This window comes from Bemisia tabaci, chromosome 3 (genome assembly GCF_918797505.1).
Source record: "Bemisia tabaci chromosome 3, PGI_BMITA_v3".
Lineage (NCBI taxonomy): Eukaryota > Metazoa > Arthropoda > Insecta > Hemiptera > Aleyrodidae > Bemisia > Bemisia tabaci.
This window is the reverse complement of record NC_092795.1, coordinates 10,101,503-10,123,667: the sequence shown is the minus strand read 5'-3', so window position 1 is coordinate 10,123,667 and position 22,165 is coordinate 10,101,503. Positions and strand designations below refer to the sequence as shown.

The 22,165-nt window shown below is 38.1% G+C and overlaps 1 protein-coding gene across 10 annotated transcripts in view; it reads right to left on the bottom strand.

Moving 5' to 3' along the window:
• The window catches only part of LOC109030972 (uncharacterized protein CG43867), a 259,857-nt gene that overhangs the window by 111,493 nt on the left and 126,199 nt on the right, over positions 1–22,165 (bottom strand). For 2 of the 10 annotated variants that reach the window (XM_019042223.2, XM_019042224.2), the window contains exon 1: positions 2,464–2,650. The exons of 7 other annotated variants lie outside the window; for them this stretch is intronic. The gene's annotated coding sequence lies outside the window, so the exon portion shown is untranslated. Of the gene's footprint in view, positions 1–2,366; positions 2,651–22,165 lie in introns of those variants that run through there. One more of the 10 variants, XM_072297739.1, reaches the window with a different exon arrangement.

Sequence of the window (22,165 nt, the reverse complement as noted above, 5' to 3'; positions counted from 1 at the left end):
GAAAACTTACAGTAAAATGAAACGATCGAATCTCAACTTGAAAAGAATTAATCAACGACGAGAAAACTTCCGTTGCCACAATTATTTTCCACTCAGCATAGTAAGTCGCTTCTTTGACGCAACAAGTACACGGAAAAAGAACTTAGCGCAAACTACACACAGTAGGGCTGAGGCCTTCAGCCTGTGCGGCTAAGGGGTTTCTTTTTCTTTTTTTAAAGAAATAAATAGATGAACCTGAAAATCCCCCAAAAATGATCTTTACATTAAAACTGAAAAGGCGAAGGGTGTAATGTAATTTTCAATTCGAGTCTAACTTGAATAAAAAAAAAAAAAGAAAAAGAAAGAAGAAAAAAAACGAGTAAAATGGAGTCAAAATAAGGACTGAACCTCAGGTCGCATAGAACACCAAAGTTTTCGGTCCAGGTTACGGAGTACAGGATGTCTTTAGGAAATAGTAAAACATGAATTAACAAATTAGCGAGAGCTTCAGTTAATAATTCATGAACAGATTATGAAGTGACAATTGACAGTGGATAGGGGAGGAGGCTAAACTTAGAATACACAATTCCCCACCCCCACCACCGCTTGATTCCTGAATGAAACGTTAAAGCGGGGAAACATTGAAATTCAGCAAGAAACTAATGTTTCGATTAAAAATTAAGAAATAAAAAAAAAAAAAAAAAGTTTAAGGGGCCAGATTCTTCAAAAAAAGAACGTGAACTTGCGTTAATCACCGAAACTTCATTCTCCGTCATAATTTGTCGTTCCTCGGACCAAGGGACGTAACTATATTTCAAGGTTGCTAAATTGACTTAAACAATTCGATTTTATCCAAAAATTATCTGTGCAATTTTTGTCCAACATTTTTCTGATTTTCGTATGAGATCAGATGAAAAATCAATGAAATGATCGATTAAAAATGCCCAAGGATCAACAGTTAAAATCGCAATTTGCAAGGGGAAATTTGGCAACATTGCAATGTAGTTACGTTATTTCGTGAGGGAAACGATGGATTGTCGAAATAAAGTTGATTGACAGTGCTTTGAGAAGATGCTTACGGGTAAACTTTGACATTAAACATACTTTTCATTGGAGTGACACATTCGTATCCTTCCCAGAAAACTACATTCAAAAATCGCGCCCGATCATATGCTCCATTGAAAAATTTAGAAGATGGAGGGGGAAGGAAGGCAAGAACTCCACACAAAATTATCATCTTAAGATCACACAGCAATCTGGGGAAGTTCGGTGGGCACTCTCGTCTTAGACTCCCACAGAACTAGAATTTCGTCATTCGATGGGAATTCAGTGATAGACAAGAATGCACTGGAATTCTGCGAATTCCAAGGAGCAGACTTGCATTCACTACTTAAAAACTCTTGAAGATACTAATAATTTTAGACATGAAATATTCCGGAACTGAAAACTGACCAACTTGAGAGCTGAATTACTTTTCGGACGCGAAAGGCCGTTGGGCGATCTTTTGAAAAAATTGAATCGACTTTCGTTACCACGCATAGGATTTGGAGTCAAGTGATCTCAACCCAATAGTAAAAAACTTCCATAAAATATTTCGAATAGTAGCTCGCAAGGGACGCTAGTTGAAACAATTGAGGAGCTTTCCAGAAAAAGGGCACATAGCAAAAAGTTGCGTTTGAGAGAAATGCATTTGAAGTTTTGGTCATTACTCTATGGTCACTGACAGTGGCTTTCGTTCGAAATCAGGCGTCCAAGCTGCGATGAAAGGTACCATCAGTGGCCAGAAATTAATGATGGAAACTTAAAATGCATTTTTCTCAAACGCTATTTTTTGCTATGTGCCCTTTTTCCGGAAAGCTCCTCAATTACGAAACGATAGAGGGGAGGGGAAGTTGATAAAAAAAAAAAATTCTGATTAATATGTAATACATATAATGAGGATGTACTGTTATTACTTCCTGTAATCAAGCAGTGCCTTATTGTTTCATAAACTAAAGTGGTTTGATGAAGTTGATGTTCGCTCTTCGTCCAAATTGTCAGCAGCAGTGTAATTAAAATGCATTTATCAAATATTCGTTAGACGATAAAGAAATTAAAAAATTGGAAAATCGCATCTCGCGTGATAAAAAAGTATTCAAATGAAAAAGTAAAAAAAAAAAAATATATAATGAAATTTTAGAAAAAATTCTTGCTAATGATGAGATTTCCCGAAACGCATCCGAGAAAATAAACGTCTACTTCTGCAAATGCGTATACTGGTCTGCCTTTAATTTCTTCATTTACCTAAATTGAAAAAATGAAGATTTATCATTTTTTAAAGGGGGGGGGGGGGGATAGTGCAAATATAAGAAGAAGCTATAAAAGAGAGCAAGGATGGTTTTAAATACGTGAACGTCGCAGATAATCTTCAAAATATGACTTGCGGTTAAAACACGGATTTTTTTTTTCAAAATACGTGGATCCAACGTCAACATCGAAACATACGCAACAGATGTGGTCATCCAGAATTGAGCGAGAAAAATCGCCACTTGAAACACTGACTCCAACGCCGGAGGCCCAGCCTCGACAGCCGAAATCCGGAGCGAGAATCCGGAAGAAACAAACAAAATTTCACTCGCGACGCGTGACGGTGCCGGACGCGCGGTCTCTCGCGTGACGCACGGAGTCGCGAACTGACGTCGCGGCGCTCGCCGGGCGGTCGTCGACGTCGATGCCGCGCCTGCGCCTTCGGCCCGGCCGCGCTGCAACCCGCAAGACGCGCCTGCGACCGCCCCGCGCTGCAACCCGCAACGCGCCGCGCCGGGCCCGGCGATGCAATCAATTCCGCCGGAGTCCGCACCGAAATGTAAATATTACGGGTGTATTAGGAGAGTTTTATGGAGCGGATTCTGAAATATTACGCAGGCTGCATACATCAGCTTGCTCCCGCTCTGGGTCACTCGCTCGCCGTCGCGTCGGAGCCGCACTCGATTGGAGAGTTGCTTTCAGATTTACAGATCCCAACATACATATTGTTTCATTTTCATGAAGTTTATATTAGATTGATCAGGGTGTCTAGTTTTTTTCAGTTTGGGAAATCCTGATGAAATCCTGATTTTTCCTATTTTTTGACTGCAAAATCCTGATTATATGATTTTTCCAAACCCTGATTTTTTGCGAGGAAAAATTAAAATTTCTGCATGAGCGTATACGAAAGCTCAAAAAAATCTAGTCAAACAGCCAACTTTTTTCAAATCCTGATTTTACGACCGGTTTTTCCTTAAATCCTGAAGAAAACTGGATTAAATCCTGCAATGAAAAAAAATCAGGGGTTCTGCACGAGAATCTCGTGTTGACCACATGAAAAGTGATGTTGCAAATCGACGTTGTGATAAATTTTGCGCCGCACACACGACGAGTTTGGGGTGCGTGACAGAGATTTTCTCGTGCCCGCCACACGGAAGCTTCGTGCCGCCCGCAAGAAATTTCTGTGTCCCGCACAGGAATCTTGCACTGCCTACAAAAACTGTCTTATTGTTGCCCTCGTAACTACCCTCGTCCAAAAAAACAGGCAGTAAGCTCCAACGCATTCGCGTCGGAAAGCGGCTCTGGCGACGGTAGTTCGCCAAAACTAATCGGAACTTTATGAATAAATTGCTCCATTTAAAAATCAAAACAATATCGAATTGCGATATATTACACGGATAAGATAGGGCTATGTCCTGTCGTAAGCGGCGACATAGAGTCGATGTCATTTCAATAATCGCCCCGATGGCCACGATAGTTGTTAAACGTTTACGGTTTCCTTGGTAACCTTTGTTTGCTATCAGCTGATATCGAGTAATATGCCTAGGAAGCTCCAACCACTGCATTCTTCCAAAAAACCGCGAAAACTTTAAAATTCAAAATTTCAAATTTTGAACGTAAAGTACATTTTTTCCATCACGAGATTAAAGCACAGACAAGTTTTGAATTATTGACTGTATCACCATGATTCCAAAAATACACTACACAACATAGCATTGGCTAACAATAAAACAATATGCAATAAAATAAAGTCATGACAAGGTACATAGTCGAAAATGGCGCCGTTTCCCATCAACCAACGCGCGGTCTCTCCAATGTAACATGGTCCATTGATACTCCCCAGCTGGGACCGTCCGGAATAGCAGCTCTAGTGCAAGCACCAGAGCCGCTAAAATGGCTTCCAGGTGAGAGAAACTCGTTCAGCGTCAATAAAAGAACAATTTAGGGATTTATTTGGAATAATAATCACGAAAATGAGCGTCAAATCAAAGTTTGGCGGCTATATACTTTCATAAATTCCCGGGCCGTAGGTTATTTCTGATGCATCCGCTAGAGTATTCATCCGCAATCATAGCGGCCATTCCGGCCATTCGATGTTATGTTATCAGGTGTGCAGTGTCAATTGTCAACAATCCTTTTAATTAATCGCTTCAAAGTTAATAATTCACTTTCTCAGTAGTTTATATGGTTCCACGTGTGATACAGTAAATTTTGATCATGGGTCAAGCTTTTACCGGACCCAAATCGTCTTTGAGAAAACAGCTGGACCTACTGTTGCTAAGCATTCATACTTACGATTGAATCGATTGAATAGGAAGTAAATCTTAAGCAATTGAACCTTTATTTACCCTTTGTTTTCTCTCGCTTATCGTCATCAGTATCATGTACCTGTATTCCATCATGAATTTTCAGTGAAATTTTTCGAAAGTGCGTGGTTTATTTTCCGGAGAAAAATTAATGGTGTAGCCGTAACCAAACATCTGTGCATGAAACCGTATGCTTTATTATTTCATTAATTCTGTCTTCATGTGATTTATAGCAAAGGAATATCCCTTTCTCACAGCTAAGTTATCAAACATTGTACTTAAATCATACCCTCACTGAAAAGCATTTTCTTCCAGAGCCCTGTCGTTAGATTGTGATTCATCGAGTCGTCAGCTGGTTTTCACCGGCGCAAATTCTATTGAGTCAATGTTGAGCACTCGACAGTGTATTTAACTGATTTGTGACTATGGGAATGATATGATTCTTTATTCTCCAGTTACTGAACGTGATTTAATGTTAGTTTTAAACTTGGCCTCTGAAAGCACCAGCACTGGCCACATTAAGCATTTTGTATTGCTCATGAAAATCAGTCTATTCTAGTAAGGGTCGAAGAGCCTGCTCAGTGTGTGTTGAAACAGAAACAGGTAATTTGACCTTACAGTATTGTTTTTGTCACCACTCTAATTTATGCCGTGAGCCCTGTAATGTGCATACACTTATGGGTCTCAGGACTCATGTCTTAATGCACATAGTTCCGTTTGGTAGAAATACGTTCATTTTGTCATTCCCTGGCTTCCCTGTCTTAGACAGCGGGCCGCAGTCTTCAATAATCGGCCGTTTCAATCAATAGAATCGCTATATTTTTTCTTAGTCTTCTTTATCTTTAACTTTGTCGATCAATTGCAATGATCAGGCCATTGCCGGTCATATTTCAATAAAAAATCGAATTCCTTGATCAATTTTCCAACCTTGAAACGAGTTTACGTCCCTCCATCAAAGGATCGACGAATCAAGACATTATCACGCATCAAATCGTCGCTCCTCCGACGAAAAGCCACATCTCAATTTCCACGTGAGCTTCATTTTCCATACAAATCCATGCTTCCAAGACTCATGCAGAAATTGTTATACGCCCATACGTCAAAGGAGCGACGAAATGACGGTCGACGTCCATGACGATCTGGCAAGGCGGGAGCAGAGGATGCTGCGTACGAGATGAGGATGAGATGAATGGCTATAGGTGAAAGCATCTCTTCATCGAGGCGGTCATGGCACTCATGGCATCGTGCATTCGAGGATTCGTGTCGGCGCAATTGCCTTTTCGGGGAAATGCATCCTGATCATCTTGATTGAGACGCATCGGATTCCGAAAGGATTTCACAAAGCACAATCCAGGCAACATGACAATAGGACATTGAATCCAAGTCCTAGTGTCTAATTCTGTCGTGCTAAGAAAGAACGTCGTAAGAGCCTTCAGACGCTGCCAAGTTTCTTCTGATAAAAACCGGATTGGGTCAGTTCTGCCGTAATAAGGAAAAACGCCGTATGAACATTCGAGAGTTGTCAAATTTCCTCTCAGAAAATAGTTATTTTTGAAGAAAGGTATGAATCTATCTCCTTGAAATTTTCAGGAACCGCAGGTGGAGTTGAGAACAAAACTATCGGAAAAATCGGAAGGAAAATCTTTACAAATTTTCCAGAAAACTGGTGATTTGCCGTAAGAAATTTGGCAACGCCTGAATGTTCATACGGCGTTCTTCCTAAGCACGGCAGAGTTGCGATGGTCACAGAATCGTGTTTCGATGCTTGATTCTTGTAGATCAGCTAAAAATAATACCATCCAAACTCTCTACGTTCAATATTAGCCAAGATATCGCCTTTTAAAAAGCCGGATTTTGACGTCATCCACCGCGGTGGTGACACCCTTGGTTTCTTCCACCTCGCTTTTATCAGTCAGTGATGCACTGGTTACTCAGCGTGATACTTGGATGAAAGCAAGGTGAAAAAACCAAGGGTGTCACCACCGCGATGGATGACATCAAAAACCTGTCTTTTCAAAGGGCGATATCTCTGTTAATATTGAAGGTAGAAAGTTGCTGTTTGGACGGATGTTATTATTTTTAGCTGACCCACAAGAATTCAAGCATAAAACCACGATTTTGTGACCAACGCAACTGAACCATTTACCGGGAAAATTGTGAATATTTTCCCCCGAAATTTTCAGACGATTTTGCACGCAATTTAATGTAAATATTTGAAATTTTAAAGGAAAAATATGCATAAATGTCGTAAAAAATACATGCTTTATCAAGGGAAACTTGGCAACTCTCGAATTTTTGTGCAGCGTTCTTCCTTCGCACGGCAGAATTCAAGCCGAGTCGATTACAATCAAGAAATGCCTTGAAGGAGGAGTGGATTCTAGATTTTTCCTATGTGATTTATGTTGTTTTTGAGTCATTTAAACACTTGAATTCATATGTGATGCACCCGTGGCAAGGGTTCGTGACGACCCACACCTACGCAAAAGAGGGAGGCACGCTTGTAATGAAAAGATTTTTCGGGGGGGGGGGGGGGTGTGGAGGTAAGTGACATCTAGGACAAAGGGAGAAGGAGAGGTCAAAGGTCGGGAAAAATGGGTTACGTAATTCATGGACGAACCCTCACTACTTTTCAGCAAAAAAAGGAAAATTGTGAAAAGTGAGAGATGAATTAATCCGGGAAATCCAGGTACCCTCATTAATTATTGTAATAATTGGACGTATTTCTATCAAACGGAACTATGTGCATTATGACGTGAGCCCTGTTATGGACATATTCGTATGGGTCTCAGGGCTAATGTCTTAACGCACATAGTTCCGTTTGATAGAAATACATCCAATTAGTTTTCAGTTCAATGAAGACCTTTTCTTTCGTGAGCTTGCACTGACCTTTCACCTGGGAAACCCGAAATGTAGGGATATTTTGGAAATCGAAGCCACTCTTTTGTTTTCGAGAAGAACAAGGAAAACGTTGGCGACCTCGAGGGCTCGGAACTTTTGGTACTTTGGTCAGTCGAAGTCGCGCAGCCGTAGGGGTTGAGCTTGAGCGTAGAGGATAATCAATCGGAAGTATATTTTATCGGAAATATATTCATCTCGGGACCGCGTGTGATAGTCGTGTGATTCAAGTGCATTACCATCAGTGTAGTTTCGTGTTCAGTACTTTATTTTCGTGTTCCGTACTTTATTATTAAAATTTTTCTCAGTGAATTGTTCCGTGAATTTAGAAAGTGCAGTGAATAGTTGAACAAGTTTCGTGTTCGGTACTTTAGTTTCGTGTTCGGTACTTCATTATTAAAATTTTTCTCAGTGATTCATTTCGTGAATATAGAAGGTGCAGTGAATAGTTGAACAGCCTTACTTCCCGCAAGTTTTCTATCCGCCGAAAGTTTCCGTCAGCGAGCCTCTACTTTTTCTGCCCAGTGGAATAGTTTGCCGTGTTTTACAATAAGTGGAGTTACTATTTGTCACTCGTGTCGGTTGTCATTCTGCGAATTTTCGGAAGTGTTTATTCTGTGATTATTTTTATGAAATTTGATTTGAGGATATCGTTTCGGAAGTCAATTTGCTCACATGTATTCCTCAGCGTTGATTCGGTAAGTCGCTTGATGTCATCAACAAAATGTTGTTTTTTTCATTTTTCCTTTTTTTACGAGAGAAGTGTAGTACATTTAATATCGATGACTTAAGTGTGAAACCACGTATTTCCAGTAAAATTTATGCTACCATTTTATTTTTTCGAGGAAAATCAAGTCGACTGTTGGGCTTGATATCTTTACAGAACACTGGAAAAAGAACCACATTGCATTAAGAGTCCAGACTTCTTGAAAACATTGACAAGAAAAAATACTCTTGATTCAATCGGATTTTTGCTTGAATCAAAACGAAATACGCTTAAATTAAGAGGCTTGGTTCTTGATTTCAGCTAGATTCTGATTGAATCAAGAGTACTTTATCTTGTCGATGTTTTTAAGAGTCTGGACTCTAGATCCAATGTGTTTTTTTTTTCCAGTGAATATTTTGCTAAAAGAGAGGAAAAATCAAGGTACCTAGTTTTCAAGGAATAAGTTGACAAGTTTTACCGAAAAAAAATTAAGTGTAACAGGAGGTCCGGGACGTCGCAGACGGAGATAGGTGGTTTCGCACTTCGGCCATCGATGTACAATTTTAGAATCCCTGTGGGCGATAATCTTTTGATTTTCTCGATATTTTTTTCACGATCAGTCGAGTTATCGAGGTATTCTGCGTATTGAAATGTGTTGCAATTTTTTTCATTTGCGAATTACCTAACTTCTTCATAAATCGATGGCCAAAGTGGAAAATCATGCATTTCTATTGTGGTGTCATAAAATTTTGACCTTTATTTTATTTTTTCGAAGAGAAACAAGCAAACTTCATAGCTTGAAATTTATACAAAGTATTCTGCAAACATTGAAAAAAAATCACGGAAGTTTTAAAGAAATTAGGTACACCAGTTCCCCCGAGAAAAAATGAAGTATGACAGAAAATTTGTTGAGTAGCAGACGGAAACACTTGTTTCTACACTTACGGTGATTCGATGGACGCCATATTTTGTGTCAGAACGGCATGCGATATATCGCATCAATTGGTTCCATTTTTTCAGCTACTCGTCATTTTTCTCCAATTTTGAGATCGCGATTCTGTTGTCAGGAGACTAAAGCACTCACTTACCAATTTTAACAAAGAAATTCAACGTAATAAAGGCGTGGTTTTTTTTTTTTAAAGAAAAAACATCCTATTCGATACTGATATCGAAACTGCACTTGAATGCGATATTTTCTCTCTAAAAAAACCACGCCTTTATTACGTTGAATTTCTTTGTTAAAATTGGTAAGCGAGTGCTTTAGTCTCCTGACAACAGAGTTGCGATCTCAAAATTGGAGAAAAATGACGAGTAGCTGAAAAAATGGAACCAATGGATGCGATATATCGCATGCCGTTCTGACACTAAATATGGCGTCCATCAAATCTCCTTATGTCGTCGATATGAAAATGTTTAAGCGTTGAGAATTGATTATTATTGAATACATTATGTGAGAATATTGTAATTATGTGGTAAAAAAAGCAGTTTTATTCCATTATTTTTCAACATTATTTCAATTTATTTTTTAAGCTGTTCCATATACTAGACAATGTGCAACAATGCGTTACGTTGAATTTATCTCTAAAAGGGTTTGATTTTTTTCTTTGCAGCCAACATTCGAGAAGGCGATGCACGAGGATGGAAATCTTCACCCTACGCTTCAGAGCTGTTTCTGACCTTGCAGATCATCGCTTCTTCACGGTAAGATCTCTCAAGCTTCCTCCTATTTCGAAAATTAAGGTGATTCGATGAACGCCATATTTTGTGACAGAACGGCATGCGATATATAGCATCGATTAGTTCCATTTTTCCGGCGACTCGTCATTTTTCTCGAATTTTGAGATCGCAATTCTATTGTCAGGAGACTAAATAATTCACTTACCAATTTTGATGAACAAATTCAAAGTATTAAAGGCGTGAGGAAAATAGAGGAAAAATACTGCATTCGGATGGGATATTTTGTCTTATAAAAAAAACCCACGACTTCATTACGATCCATTTTTTCAGCTACTCGTCATTTTACTCCAATTTTGAGATCGCAATTCTGTTGTCAGGAGACTAAAGCACTTACTTACCAATTTTAACAATGAAATTCAACGTAACAAAGGCGTGGTTTTTTTAGAGAGAAAACATCGCATTCGATGCTGATATCGAAAGTGCACTCGAATGCGATATTTTCTCTCTAAAAAAACCACGCCTTTATTACGCTGAATTTCATTGTTAAAATTGGTAAGCGAGTGCTCTAGTCTCCTGACAACAGAATTGAGATCTCAAAATTCGAGAAAAATGACGAGTAGCTGAAAAAATGAAACTAATCGACGCGACATTTCGCATGTCGTTCTGGCACAAAATATGGCGTTCATCGAATCACCTCAACTTCTAATGAATCGGTTACGGTTACCGTCAATAATTTCAATTTTTGAAATGAGCTGCTAAAATATTTGAGGGGCTTGGAGGACAAGGCGCATACGTGCAGTTTTGGAAAAAGTTCAGATTTTAATGATTTCAAGTAAAACTAGTCTTAGTGCATATTTTGTGAAAAATTCCCTCTCAAATTTCAATTTTTAAGCTTCAAAAAGTCAGTTTCGTCAGTCGCAAAAGTCGGCCTCCTATGGTGTAGTGGTTGTAGCGCTTGCTCTATGATCGGGAGGTCCCGGGTTCGATTCCCGGCCAAGCGACCCGAGTTTGATGGTCTCAAGCAATGGTTGTCTGGGACTGGTTCAGTGGGGATGGGACTAAAAGCGTGGGATTAGCCCTTGTGGGCTATTTGAAGTAGTAAAAAAAAAAAAAAAAAAAAAAAAAAAAAAAAAAAAAAAGTTTGAACTTTCTTTCCGCCATAAGGATCCATGTAATTTCGAGACTTCAAACACATATTTCTCCAGGTAGCAAAAACTGCACTTACGCGCTTTGTCCTACAAGCCCCTCATTCTTCCTCAACGCTGATCATCGCCGCTGTCATCATTCGGGCGATTTCAGGTAGAATCAACTTAACTACATTTCGTCGCTCCTCTGACGTAAGGGCGTAACTTGATTTCTACGTGACCCCTGTGCTCCGTATAACTCTATGCTTTCTAAGGCTCATGCAAAAATCTAGATACGCCCTTACGTCAGAGGAGCGACGATTTGACTGTGCTTAGTTTTTCCTGATGTTCCGTTTCTGTAATACTGCAGAACTACGGAACATAATGCCTTGAAACTGTCTTATTTTTCAAGATTCTGCAGAATAAACTATTCACTGAATTCGCTACGACAGGATTCAGCTTCATTTTTTGTCATTTCCCGGACGAAGAAACGTAACTTCATTCCAAGGTTGTCAAATTGATTCAAAGAATTCAATTTTTCACAAACACGAGAAAGCGAAATGTTTATCCACAATTTATTTTCGTTTTTCATGAGATCAGCGGAAATGTCAGTGAAATGTACAATTAATACCTAACATTTTCCTTTACAAATTCAAATTTACGAGGCGAAATCTGGCAACAATGTAATGGACCACATTTTGCAAAAAGGAACCACTATTTCTGGCTCATTTTAGAAACAACGTATATGCCATTGGTTTCCCTGTGCAGAACGGTGGTTTTATGGAAGAGTCAGAAATAGTGGTTCCTTATTGCAAAATGTAATCCAAATGTAGTTATGTTCTTTCGTGGGAGGTAACGACGAATTGGACTGCATTTTGCAATTTGGAACTATAAATTCTGGCTCATCTGAAAAAAACACTTATGTGCATAGGGATACTAATGGCACATGCGTTTTTTTTAAACCGGGCCAGAATTTATAGTTCCAAATTGCAAAATGCAGTCCAATTGAGGGAGGAAAATAGATTAAAAAGCCTCCCAATGAGTGGCCCCGTTTCGTCGCTCCTCTAACGAAAGGGCGAATCTCAATTTCTTCGTGAGCCCTGGGTCACATTCAAATCCATGCTTTCTGCGGTTCATGTGAAAAGTGCGATACGTCCTAATGTCAGAGGAGCGACCTTTTTTGAAACCCGGGGATTTCATTCGTACGTGACCGAAATGAAACCTTATGATGAGACAAGCCTCCGGTAAAAATTTTAGCTTGAGGATACGTTTGGTTTTGGACAGTGGCGTGGCATGAATTGCGATGTATCGATTCTCATGCCATTTAAAGCTATGGTGAAGAATCGATTATCAAGGTGTTCGCTGCGAACACCCTGTCTATCGATCCTTTTTCATAGGTTTAAATGGCATGACAATCGATATATCGCAATTCACGCTACGCCATTGGTTTTGGAGCTACAGCGTTGCAAAGTTTGCATGTTTGAGTCTTAAAAATCTTCATATTTTTGAAGAATTTCTTCCAAAAGCCAATTTCAAAGTAATGTAAGTAACAAGTAATCTAAGTTTCAAGTAAACATGACGCGTAACTGAAAAATTATAAGAAAATCCGTAGTAAAAGTTTCAAATTGTGGATGAGCCGTTAATAGCAGTACAACGTTGCAAAAATTACATTCTTGCCCTTTAAAAATACCCATTTTTTATAGTTTTGAATATTGTAGCAGTATTTTAGACATAAAATATACAATTAGAGATACTCGCAGACTCATAGTATAAAATTTATATCAGTATACGATAATTTTAGGCAATGCAGCGTTGCAAAGTTTAGACGTATAGCATAGATTTAATCAGTATACGATAATTTTGGGCAATACAGCGTTGCAAAATTTACATCTTTCATCTATGAAAATGTCTACTTTTTCTTGTTATTGTATTGGAGACAAGATACAATATGAGTTAATGGTTAATAGTGTGAAGCGAAATGTGGAGGCTTTATGTTGATCCTGGGTGACAATTGCATTAAAATAACATCGTTGCAAATTTTATCTGCTTTTCTTTTAACATTCGATTGTATAAAATTAGTTAAAAATAAGGATACTTCCAATAGTTATTATACTTTAAAATGTAATTCCAGAGGATTTTTGGAATACAATGGATGATTCAGCATCAGCGTTGCTTTCAAGATCTGAAATATTCTGCCTAGACTTAGTTGCAAATTCAACCTTTTTTAGGTGTAATGAAGAAACTAACATAGAATATGGAGGCGTTTGGGTTTTTGTAAAGTAGAAATAAATCTTGATACAGACGATACATTCATTATGCCTTAAAAAACTGAGTATGTTGAACGTAAGAATGGAAGATTTTGAAAATATTAAAGAAAAAAAAAAAAAAATGCAAAGTAAATTAAATGAACGAAAAATAATAAATACACCAACAAAACAATAAAATATATTTTAAAACCTAAATAGAATATTTAAATCACTGTTGCGTTAATGTCTAAAAAACCCAGACGCCTCCTTGAGAGAGAATTTTAAAATTATTTAAATATGACTTTTGGAGGGTGAAAGTTTAAAATTGGCATCATGTTGAGGCGTTTTCTATAGATTTGAAGGCAAGACAGGACTGATACTGAAGCATCACATGAATAAAATATTTTGAAGGAAGAAGATAAAAAACAATAAAAAATACAAAAATAAAAAAAAAATGAAAAATAATGTACGGTAGAAAGTCATATAAATATGAAAGAAAAAAATGTCAATGTAAATAAAAAAAATAAGCAAAATCAAATAACTACTGGAAGCATCTTTATTTTAAAATCGTTTATTATTTATTGCTTGGAGAGAATTGTGAATAAACTTGGCGAAAGTATTATTGCAAAAACCAATTGTCACTTGGAACAGACATCAGACCTTGATATTTTGGATTGATATGAGGGATGATACCCATTGATTTTATCTTAAAACTGGAAAAAAATTTTTTAAAAAAAATCATATTTCGTTGAGTTCAAAATTGTAAGCTTGGCAACGCTGTATCACTACAAATCAATCTTACGTCTGCAGATAACGTTAATGGTTTACTTCATTAAAAAAACAAAAAAAACCAAAAAAAACCAAAAAAAACAAAAAAAAAAACAAACGAACACTGAACTTAAAAATAAAAACATTTTTAAAGCTTATATACATAAACTTTGCAACGCTGTATCGTTAAATCTATACTTACACTCGCGGTGAAACTTTTACACAAGACTAATCTTATCATAGAATTTCAGCTAAACCACATTATCATACCTTTAGGTGGTCAATAAGTTCGTTTTTTAATTAAAAAACGGAACAAAATGAGCATTTTTATAGGTCTGTGATGTCAACTTTGCAACGTTGTATCAACAGAATTAACAGCATTAACGTAGAAAAATTATTTATTATTAACGTATTTTTTTAGAAAAATGTACACTGACTGTTGATAAAATGTCTTAAAATATCATGAAACATCCAATGACAGTTTTTTACAGAAAGTAAGATACTTGATAATACGATAATCTTTAAAGCTTAAATATGGAAACTTGTCAACGTTGTATTTCTAAAACCAGACGTATCCTCTAGCTAAGATTTTTACTGGAGACATGGGTCATCATAGAGCAAAGTAACAATATGTAACAATTTTGGATGATTATTCATGAATTTTCAGAGTGCCTCGTGTCTTTGGAAGAATTTTTGACGAGCCGGGGTCTAAAAGTGCGTCGTGGTGGAAATTAACTGTTAAACCTTGTTAGGTTATCGACTGCTTTACTTCCTTCTTGCCTTCAATCTGGTGAAGATTGAGCAGAGAGCGCCGAGAGCGGTCTGAGTCAACGTTACTTAATTTGAACTAAATTTTGCAATTCGGAGCTACAATTTCTGGCTCATCTATAAAAACACTTATGTGCATATGATACTATGAGTACTTACGTTGTTTCTAAACTTGAGACACAAATTTTAGTGCTCAATTGCAAAATGCAGTCCATTTGTGTGTGAATCTGTGTAAAAAGAGCCTCTCCTCCGGGAGAAAATTGTTCTTAACTTTTTGCGAACACATGAACAACATTTTTCTACAACCTAGGAATTTTTGTCTTCAAGCTTCACGACAGTTTTTGAGATTTAGGATCAAATTTCCTGAGTAAAGGAATTTTGTCCTTAGAAAGATAGGTCTCTTCTTACAGATCTGGTCACTGGTAAAAGGGGCCCGGCATATTGTTATGAAAGGTAGCTTCCACATGAATAATAAGTTTTCCTCCGCTCCAATAGCCTCCAGACTCATTCGGACCACATTTTGCAATTGGGAACTATAATTTCTGACTCAGTTTAGAAATAACTTATGAGCCATTAGTTTCCCGATGCACAAAAGTGTTTTTAAGGATGAGCCAGAAATTTTAGTTCCTAATTGCAAAATGTAGTCCATTTAACCCTCGTCTGTCACATATAAGTAGAACTGACCAGACGTTTAAATGTAAAACTTGTCTCCCGTACGAAGGAATGTAACTCCATTCCAAGGTCACCAAATTGACTCAAACAATTAATTTATTTTACAAAGTTATGCCTGTGCAATTTTCAGGCACAACTTTGTAAAACAAATTAATGAAAATGTGCCTGTGTAATTTTTATTTTAATTTTGCATGAAATCTCGGGGAAAATTATCAATGAAATTTCCAGTTAGGAAAGTTCAAGATCCTCCTACCTAATATGCAATTTGCGAGGAGACATTTGGCAACATTGAAATGAAGTTACGTTCTTTCACGCGGGAAACGATGAGCTCTCTTAAGTTTAGTTTTACTGTGCCGAGGCAAGTGAACCACCAAAACTTTCATTATTGCTATACTAGAGGTTGTTTTGCAAAACGAAAAAAATTCCGCCTGAGGTTACTGTTTTACGACTAATATTTAGAATCTGTCTTGGTCAATTTTGCTCTTTCAATGATAATTTGTATTGAAAGTGTTGATTTACAACATTATGGTAGTAGTTTTTGTGTAATTTTTGGTTTGTTGGGTAGTCAGTGCTATGGGTTAAAATAAACTGTTAGCTCACGTTAACTTGAAATTCAGGAACTTAATAGTCGAAGCTTTTCGGCCTCAGCCGTCGTCAGGACTTAGCAAAAAACACAGTTTGAGACAATAAATGATTAATTTTGATTAATATCAGTTCATACATATGATGAACGAGTGTGTTTCGGTGTAGATGTGTTTCATTGAGTTTCTTATTGATTCAACGTTATTTCTACCGGAATAAATGATGAAAAATGGACGGCTCGTGCAGTGGCGTGGCGTGCTTTGCGATATATCGGTTTATCGGCCATTTAAATCTATGGAAAAGGATCGATAAACAGGGTGTTCGTAGCGAACACCTTAATAATCGATTTTTTACCATGGATTTAAATGGCATAACAATCGATATATCGCAATTCACGCCACGCCACTGGGATCGCGAGTTCTTATGTCCTCAGGACTTTTGTCTAGGAATGAGATTCTTGATTATAAATAAGATGTTCAACATTTTTCTACTGCTCACCATTTTGAGACTTTTCCTAACTTCGAATGAAGTGACCGAATCACTTCCTTCGTCAATTCTCTGTCTCGGTGACGGAGTATGCGTTTGTCTTCTGAAGCACTGTCAGAAGTCTATTACTGGCTACTAGATTCCCTGGGGATCAAATAGACTATATTCTACGATAAAAAAAACTACTATTTACGGCTCATTCGTGAAAGTACCTTTTCGTATAGGGTAAAATCAAAGTTTGAGGAGAGGGAGAAGAATAGAAAGAGGAGGAAGAAGATAAGAGAAAGAACAGGAAGAAAAGAGAGAAGAGAGGAGAGAAAAGAAGAGACATGGGAGAAGAAGAAGAGAAGAATAGAGAGAACATAAAAGAGAATAAAGTAGTGAAAGCACACAGTAAAACAGTGAGAGGGAAAGCGAGAAGGAAATTGAGAAGGAAAGCGAAAAGGAAATTGAGAAGGAAAGCGAGAAGGAAATTGAGAAGGAAAGCTAGAAGGAAAGCGAGAAGAAAAGCAAGAGGAAAAGCGAGAAGAAACGTGAGAAGAAAATCGAGAGGAAAAGCGAGAAGGAAAGCGAGAAGGAAAGCGAGAAGGAAAGCAAGAGGAAAAGCGAGAAGAAAAGTGAGAAGAAAATCGAGAGGAAAAGCGAGAGGAAACGTGAGAAGAGAGAGAAAAGGGTCTGGTGCCGGAGCCTCCTCGTGGTGGACCTGGAGCGGGTCTCTGACCCGTGCCAAACGCCGGCAAACTGTTGTGATTCTGCACCCTCCCTCGCCTCTGGTTGTTAGCCCATATCTCTTCACACATCGTAACGAGCAATTTAGGATCAAGCGCATCCTTGGTACGTTATTACCTTGGTTGTTAGCCCATATCCCTAATACGCTCGGGCATGGATCAACCACTTCCTCGGTGCCCTGCTTCGCGCGCAGCAGGGCTGTTTACACCTTGGATGTTAGGCCATATCCATTGCAGCCTTGGATCAAGCGGAACCTTGGTACGTTATTACCTTGGTTGTTAGCCCATATCCCTGGCTTACGGAAGAGATCAAGCGGAACCTTAGGAACATGAGGGGAACGATGATCTTCAGAGGACCATTGATAGTAGTTAGGCCATATCCTTGAACCGCGAGGTGCAAGGATCAACCGGTACACAGTGGTCTGAAAATCCCGATCTGTGACCGACTTTGCGCGATTCGCCAGTGACCAATTGCAGGGGTGACCGATCGAAGCCTGGCGATCCTGTACTGGTCAACCTCCGGTATCTGCCGATGCTTGCGCATTAAGTCTAAAGCCGTCATCCCCCCCGGGACACTTTAGACCAGGCAAAGTCGGAACCGGAGGGTCGGACACCTCTCAAACGGGCTGGTGGTTGGGGCGATGTTGCAGATTGAAGTAGGTTTTGATGCAGGACGAGCCGAATACTTCACGAGAGTCCCGGGGTCTCGTGGCTCAGGGTATTCTGTTCTCCTGGGCCGAACAAGCCGGACAAAGTTTCAGCAATCTCTATCTCTGTAGAGAGTATCCAGCTACGAGTTTGTTGTCTCACTGCTGGATCGCACGGTGGTAGAGGAGTTCCCTGCATTCGGTCATTGGCGAATTGTTCACTGTTGTGAGTGAGGGTGCGCCCAGAACGCCAACCCAACTCTTCATGGCATGAGATCTTCAATAATTATTAAATTTAAAAAAAAATTTAAAAATAAGGTTATCCTTATTAAATCTCACCAACAACAAAGGCATGAGCCCCATGCCTTTGTCTTTTAAATTTCTTCTCCACTTTTCAAAATTTCTTCTCCATTTTTTCAAAATTTCTTCAAAATTTTGAATTTCAAATTAACGTATGCCATGGGAGTTGTAAGTTGGACGGTGGAAGCGTGCCGTCTGATGTCGGTTCCTCCTCGTGGTGGACGGTGGAAACGAGGGTTTTACCCTCGGCTAAACGCCGACAAAATTGGTGCTAGTTTTGGTAGTAATACACAGGGGTCGATACTTCAGTCTATTTGATGTTTCATGACCCCTGGTAGCACCTTTTTCAGATGAATACATCTTTGACTTATAGTTTTTGACCATTCTCACGATTTCTATAACTTATTCATTCATCTTATTGATTTCTATAATATATTTCGGGAGACAAATATTATATGCCTAGAAAAAACACAGATGATTAACAAATAAAATATCAGAACACATGAATTAGAGCATTTTAGCTTTTTAATCAATACGATTTTGATTTTGGGGCTAAAATGCTCCTTTCTCAAATATAAATTTAGAAGTTTTGTAGTGACGAGCGTCCATAGATTTGCCATTGATTTTGCGTAGAAATAATTTATCAATTGATCGAGATTTAATCTGTTGGAGAAGAGGAGGAGGAGAAAGATGAAGTAGTAGAGAGAGAGGAGCAGAAAAAAAAGAGAGAAGAAAAGAAGGTAAGGAAAATGAAGGAGGAGAGAGAGGAGAAAAATGAGGAGAAAGGTGTTCTTGTGAGTATATGTGACATCATGCTTCACCACTTTCTTTCTTTCAAAACACATTGTACTTCTTTTAAGCTGCCAATTTTGATTCGAAATGGGCTTTTCATTGAGTACCTGCTTTGCTAAAATTACCTTGTCACTTGTCACCAAGCGCCCATATGTGTAGTGAAGCTCATTCTCTCTTCTCAGCCACTTTTGAATTCCTCACTTAAACATTGCTTTTCTTTTGTTGATAAGACAAATTGAATCTAGGGATGTTACTTCAGGATCTGGGAACAGATGTTTCAAATAATACTTATTTTCTTATTTAATTCTACCGTGTCTTGAAAGCATTTCTAATTATTCATTTCTTTTCTAATTTAAGTACATGATAATTTTCTTTAGTTTTATTTATTTTTTTTTTTGGGGGGGGGGGGATTTTGGAAATCTGGCACAACTTCAAAATGGTTTCATTTTCCTCCATTAAGAAATAGGTAATGTTACCATTCTCAAGTCGAGAAACTTTCAAACATTTGTGCAACAATCTATGCAGGTGGTTTTAAACGTCGTTTCTCATTCGAAAAATACCTTCACTTCATGCATATCTCGAGAAGGGAATAGACTCCTTCCCTCATGAGTGTATGCAATAAGCAATTCAGTGGTGCTCGCTATGATATCAATCAAATTTATTGAAGGCGATTAACTTTTATTCCGTTTTTCCCCTCTTGTTAAATCACACTGATTACATATTATTAAGTTCAAAACATCGCTTACTGCAAGCATAACATAAAACTGAAGGAGTGGAAGAACATTAAGGCATCCTCAAATAATACAAAACTATAGGCACACACACAAGAAGTAAGTACAACAAAGTAAAAGATTTGAAAAATTATAACACTCACTTGCATGAAAGTCGATAATATAATTTTTCAAACCTTTTACTTTGTTGATAAAAACTTTTGTAGTGATATAAATTCCTGATTTCCGCCTGACGACAAGGACAGGCTACAAATAAAAAAGGAAACCACTCCAGCTAACTCTCTTCATTAAGTTGTTCAATCCCATATTTATTTCATTTGATTGATTATTTATTTATATTGTGGTTACATTTATTTTTTTTTCTCCTCATTTATCTCTCGTCTATGGCTTATTCTCCATTTTTTTTTCATGATTCCATTTGTATTATTTTTGGTAAAAAGGCTCATTCGTCTATAACATTTCAAGGATACCTTACTCAGTTGAGTCTAATTTAATTTTTACCTAATAAAAGAACAACTTTAATTTTTACCAGAAGCAATTCAAGATAAACCAACTACATAAATAGCTATCAGGTGTAATTTTCTTGAATTTAAAGTATATTGGGTGTGTATGAAAAATAGAATAGATGATTTCATATTGTCAGTCTCTAATTAAATTTCTTTTATCACCCTGAGGCCGCAACCCGCATTACGGGACTGTCCTGTGAGTCCGGGGGCGCGCACGAAACTTTTCCCGGGCCTTGTACAAGACATTTCTTGTACGGCGCGCAAATTCAAATGCTAGTCCTCGCTTGACTGAGCGTTGAGCGACACGAGAAATCAATGTACTCCACACTAGACGCCGTTCTCTACACCGGCCTTGCACGGAACCCGGGAATTTTTTACTTTCTCGCTCCCATAGGGTAGAGAGGAAGTATTGTCATCCTCCAAAAAAAAAAAAAAAAAAAAGTTGAAATTTCATCATTTCTAGACGTTTTAAGGTCCCAGGAGTAAAAATAACCATACTTGAAAAAATGTGTGTCCGTCCGTGTGGCGTCCCCCAAATCTGTCTACAGCGATATCTCAGAATCTATCTGTTCGATTTCATTCAAAATTGGCACAGGACACCATATCTATGGTCTCCTTATGCACGTTCAACGATTTTGAGGTACGCTAAAATTTGGGGGGGCTACGCTCAATTGTCCATTTTTAGCAAAATCACACGGAAAGCTCATTTTGAAAGACTGTAAATTTTGAAAAATGTCTTTAATTCTTTAACAATGGGCATCAAGCACATCACCTGGGTCATTAATTTAAGTTCCAAAAAGATCTTTGGACTAAACTCAAAATTCAAGAGATACGAGGCCCAAAAGTAGGGCACTTTGCTCCGCGAAACAGCTCATTTTCAAGGACTGTAAATTTGAAAAAAAATAAAATAAAATGCCTTCAATTCTTCGAAAGTTGGCATCAGAGCACCACCTGGTTCATTAATTTAAGTTCCTACGAGGTCTTTGGACTAAACTAAAAATTGAAGGGTTACGCGTCATATAGCGAGGAGAGCACTTCGGTCACACGGAGAGCTCATGGACTGTAGATTTTGAAAAAATGCCTTTAATTCTTTGAAAGTTGGCTCAAAAGCACCATCTGAGTCATTAATTTAAGTTCCTAAAGGATTCATGGACTAATCTCATAATTGCAGAGGGGCCGATAGGAAACGCTCAATTCTCTGATAAATGAGTCGGAGCGCTTCTAGATAATAGCAGCAAACGCTTTGAGTCAGGTGAAACCTAGGAATTCAAATGCATTATATAATGCATCATATACTATTTCCAAAATTACTCCGTAGGTAATCACAAAGCAAAATTAGACAACTAATTAGATACATACTCACATTACAAAGGTACTATGAATCATCAAGCTAACGCCAAGAACTGACACTTAGATCTTTATTAAAAACTAATATGTTTGTTGTTAATGAATTTAGAATCCCGGCAGATTCCATCTTTTGCGGTTCCTTTTTACGAGGTACTAAGCACAAATATAATGTAATAATTCGGCACAAATATGACTGATTTAATGCTTGTTAATGAAGGAGGTTATAATTGTTATAACGTGACGTTTGTTGACTTGTCTCTCGTTGACGTTTGTCGATGGCGCTCTCTATTGTTTTCGCTTTGAGTTACGGGGATACGCGGTAAGGAGATGGCGCTCCTGGCGGGCGTGTCGTGAACCTTCCAGCAGGTAGATTCGCCCGCCAAATTTAAAATTTGGGAGATGCTAAGCGAAAACCGTTTAGTTTTAAGACTATTTGAACATCGAATATTCATTCTACCCATTCAAGTAGATATTTGATGGCTTTTGACCGTGCTTAAGGAGAGATTATAATATAAAATCGTATCTGAAGTATGATGTCAATGAATCTAATGGATCCTAATGAATCGTAGAAAAGCTAAGATTTTTACGGATCGCCATCTTTGACAGGAGACTTAGTTAA